The sequence below is a fragment of the Puma concolor genome, chromosome B4, assembly GCF_028749965.1.
Source record: "Puma concolor isolate L17-30 chromosome B4, mPumCon1.1.hap2, whole genome shotgun sequence".
Classification (NCBI taxonomy): Eukaryota; Metazoa; Chordata; class Mammalia; order Carnivora; family Felidae; genus Puma; species Puma concolor.
In genome coordinates, this window is record NC_141673.1 from 48,413,705 (window position 1) to 48,418,448 (window position 4,744).

The following is a 4,744-nucleotide window of genomic DNA, read 5'->3' on the forward strand; positions in this document are numbered from 1 at the left end:
TCCCTTACTCTGTAAGCAAATCCCACAAAGTCTAGGCCTTCCCATATTTTTGGCTTCTGCTGCAGGCAAAAAAATTCATCAGACTGCCCCTACCCTTAAAAACAAAAACAAAAACAAAAAGCTTCGTAGTAATTGTTAGGATGTCCTTGGAACCACAGTAGAGGGGACGGCCATCTTGCCAGCGCAACCCAACGAAAAGTTGCCAGAACGAATCGGAGGTCAACCAATCACTGAGCGACAGCACGACCTGCCACGAAAAAGGCCCACCTGGACCTAAACCCAGAACCGCTACAGCTTGAAAACCCCACCCCACCACACCTGGGCACAACTTCCCTGACTCCTCTCTCTCTCTCCCTGAGTCATGGAACCTCATCCGAGACCTTAGTTCCCAAATAAAGCCTTTCACTGCTAAAATATTTTAGCCTCTGACTCTTATCTTTACCCTGCTTTACGCCTGACCCTAACATTTGGTGCCGAAACCCGGTGGGGAGGTAGTAGCTCGCCTCCCTTGGCTGAGCTCCCTCCTCGCCAAGCCAGACACCAACCACCCTACTCCCAAGAGCCTACAGGAGCCGGTAAGTAGGACAGACCCCTCCTTCCCTCCTCCAACTACGGCTGACACCCACGAGAGACGTCTCGCAAGTCAGTCTCCTTTCCTCGGCATGCCGCAAGGCCCGCACGCTGAAAGGCCCGCACGCCAGTAGGCCTCTTATTGCAGCGCAAGGGACACCTCGCCCTGCCACGCCAATGGGGAGCAACGAGTCTAAACCACCTCGATCTCTTACCCCTCCTCCAATGTCTATTAAAAAACTTCCGGCTCCTGGGCTTACAAGATGAACTTCGTCGTAACATCCATCTTTGCACTGTAGTCTGGCCTCGGTACAGATTAGATAATGATTCTCAATGGCCACCCGAGGGGTCTTTACAATACCAAATCTTAACCGACCTGGACAATTTCTGCCATTGGCTGGGAAAATGGGGAGAAATACCCTACGTCATGGTCTTTTGGGACCTCAGGTCTCGCCCCAACCTATGTTCCTCCTGCCCCTCTGCATGCATGCTCCTTGCCCACCCACAACCCCCCCCCCCCCGACAATCCCACCTCACCAACTTCCCCGATCTTCGACCCATTAGAGGATCTAGCCACACTGCCCACCTGTCCTCGCCCCCTTCCATACTCCCAACCCCCAGCTGTCCTGCCCTCGCCTCCCATATCATCCCAAACTCGTGCTCAGGCCCCTCCCAGCGAACAGAACCCAGCGGCCATCTTACCTCTCCGTGAGGTGGCAGGACCTGAAGGCCTGGTTCGGTTCACATCCCCTTCTCCCTCCAAGACTTATCCGCCATCAAAAAGCGGCTAGGGTCATTCTCGGCTGACCCCACCCAATACATTAAAGAATTCCAATACCTTGCCCAAGCCTACAGTCTCACATGGCATGACATCCATGTAATCCTCACCTCTAGCCTCACCCCTGAGGAGAGGGAGCGCATCCAGGCCACAGCCAGGGAACATGCAGACCAAACCCACATGACCGACCCCACTATGCCTGTGGGGGTGGATGCTGTCCCGGCGGCCGACCCCGATTGGAACTACCAACATGCAGGCAATGGTCACCAGCGCCAGGACCAGATGATCCAGTGCCTACTAGCAGGCATGAGGGCAACCTCGAACAAATCAGTTCAAGAAATAATACAGGACCCCAATGAAAACCCCTCAGCCTTCCTTAGCCGGTTCACAGAGGCACTTACCCAGTATACCAGACTAGACCCTACCACCCCTGCCGGGGCCACAGTATTGGCCACCTATTTTATTTCCCAATCAGCCCCTGATATTCAAAAAAAACTAAAAAAGGCCGAAGATGGTCCTCAAACCCCTATGGCCGACCTGGTAAAGATGGCTTTTAAAGTTTTTAATGGCCGAGAGGAAGGTCAAGAACAATGGCGATAGGCCCGTCTCCAACAAAAGGTACAATTACAGACCCAAGCCTTGGTAGCTGCCCTGAGGCCAGCCACAATAAAGCCCTCCAGACCACGGCTCCCTCCGGGGCCATGCTTTAAATGTGGCCAAGAAGGCCATGGGTCTCGTCAGTGTCCCCATCCCAAAAAGCCTACCAGTCCATGCCCATTGTGCCAGCAAATGGGCCACTGGGAATCCGATTGTCCTAACCGAGGGGACGACAGACTCGCAACACCCCCACGTGGTGAGGCTTCACCCTGATTGGACTCTGCCTTCCAACTGCTGGAGATGGAGGATGATGGCTGACGAGGCCCAGACTCAGTAACTCCGGTGACCCACACCGAGCCCAGGGTAAAACTCCAGGTAGCGGGTAAGTCCATCTCCTTTCTGTTGGACTCGGGGGCTACCTATTCCGTCCTGCCGAGCTATTCAGGCCCCACCACGCCGTCCTCCGTTTCGGTCATGGGCATAAATGACACCCCCTCCATTCCCCCATGCACACCGGTACTCACCTGCTGCCTGGATAGCTTCCACTTCTCCCACTCCTTCCTAGTCATCCCCTCCTGCCCTGTCCCCCTGTTGGGCCGAGACATCCTCAATAAATTAGAAGCCTCAGCAACCTCCCTATCCGCCTTACAAAGGCAGATCAACTCCCTAGCACAGGTCACTCTACAAAACCGACGAGCCCTAGATCTCCTGACAGCAGAAAAAGGGGGAACATGCCTGTTCCTGAGGGAGGAATGTTGCTACTACCTCATTGAATCAGGCTTAGTTGAAACCAATATAGAACACCTAAAGGAAATCCAAAAAACTCTATCCGCCCGCCCAGGATCCTCAGACCTCCTAACCTCCTGGTGGCAATCACCCCTCCTAACTTGGCTCCTCCCCATAGTCACCCCACTAGTTGCTATCTGTATAATACTTATGCTCTTACCTTGTTTTCTCCGTTTTGTATGAAAATGAATTCATGAAGTTTCCCAGGTTGCATTTCACCAGATGGTGGTCCGGCCATATTCCCGCATTCCAACTCAGACCCCACATACCATGACGTCGCCCTTACACCCGCAGGAAGCAGCCAGATCAGATCCGTCGCCCATTATCACCAATAAGAGATTGGAATGTTAGGATGTCCTTGGAACCACAGTAGAGGGGACAGCCATCTTGCCAGTGCAACCCAACGAAAAGCCCCTAGTAGCGTGCCAGAACGAATTGGAGGTCAACCAATCACCAAGCGACAGCACGACTTGACACGAAAAAGGCCCAACCCGACCTAAACCGGGAACCCCTGCAGCTTAAAAACCCCACCCCACCACACCTGGGCGCCACTTCCCTGACTCCTCTCTCTCTCTCTCCCTGAGTCACAGAACCTCGCCCGAGACCTTAGTTCCCAAATAAAGCCTTTGACTGCTAAAATTTTTTAGCCTCTGACTCCTATCTTTACCCTGCCTTACGCCTGACCCTAACAGTAATTACCCTTGATTTTTTTTTCTTTTTTGCTTAAACTATAAACTATTCAAATACATTAGTTTCCCTATTATTGTCCCTTTTCTGTTCCAGGTTCTTCTAGGATCCCACACTACATTTAATCTTTATTTTCTATGCCCCCTCCACTTTAAATTTTTTTTTTTTCAACGTTTTATTTATTTTTGGGACAGAGAGAGACAGAGCATGAACGGGGGAGGAGCAGAGAGAGAGGGAGACACAGAATCGGAAACAGGCTCCAGGCTCTGAGCCATCAGCCCAGAGCCCGACGCGGGGCTCGAACTCACGGACCGCGAGATCGTGACCTGGCTGAAGTCGGACGCTTAACCGACTGCGCCACCCAGGCGCCCCACCCCCTCCACTTTAAAAAATTGGGTTTTCTTTTTATTATTGAGTTCTAGATGTACTTCATATATTCTGGATGCAAGTCCTTTGTTAGACATAAGCTCTGAAATGATCTTTGTCCAGTCTGTGGCCTGCCTGTTCGTCTTTGATTTTTGATAACAAGCAAATATGCCCTTGAGTTCCTTCTTAGATAAACCCTCTATCCTTTCTCAGTCCCTTGGAAATATTAATCTTACCATGTCTTAGAACTGTAAGTATCCAAGGAGAAAACTGTTGGCTAAAGTAACTCCCAAAACTGGAAAAAACAGGTTTTTAAAAAACAAACTGCTACTTGATATTTCACAGGCTCCCTTGCCCAAAATTTAGTCTGCAGCCTCCACAGGATTATCTATTAAAGAAAACAAAAACCTTCAAAGTTTTCTCCACAAATATTGGTAAAAGCTGTAGCTATCTAAATGGGTAAGCTTAACTTGTCCCATCTGCCAGAATCACCATTTAGATCTAACTGTTCTTTTAGAAGTTTGTAATACAAGTTTTGTATTATTGTACTTGATATAAAATTTAAAAATTTCATAAAATATTTAAATATAAAGCCATAAGACTTCTGTTTTATCTGTCTGGATGTTTATGTGTAGCAATGTATGTATGTTATATAGATGCGGTATGTTTTCCCATCTGGATGGTATACCTAAAAACTGACTTGTAGAAAAGCTCTATTAATTGGCTTGAAGAAAATGTAAGCACTTACATAAATTAAGACTAGTCAAATTAGCTTCTGTTATCTCTACTAGATATTTGAGATTATAAAATTGTAAATTCAACCTAAGAACAAAAGGTACAATAAAAATGATTTGCTTAATGTATGCCAACATGGCAGAAAAAGCTACGTGTGTAAGTTTTTGTAACTTTTTAGTTCAAACTAAACTTTTTAGTTTAGTTTGGATCTGTTAACATGTTCTT

The 4,744-nt window shown here is 48.6% G+C and overlaps 1 long non-coding RNA gene across 1 annotated transcript; it reads left to right on the forward strand.

Moving 5' to 3' along the window:
• The first annotated feature begins 426 nt into the window (after window positions 1-426).
• LOC147579047 (uncharacterized) lies at window positions 427-3,556 on the forward strand. Its single transcript, XR_015253488.1, has 3 exons — window positions 427-575; window positions 2,172-2,327; window positions 2,931-3,556. It is a non-coding gene; the product is annotated as an uncharacterized LOC147579047 (long non-coding RNA).
• The last annotated feature ends 1,188 nt before the right edge of the window (window positions 3,557-4,744 follow it).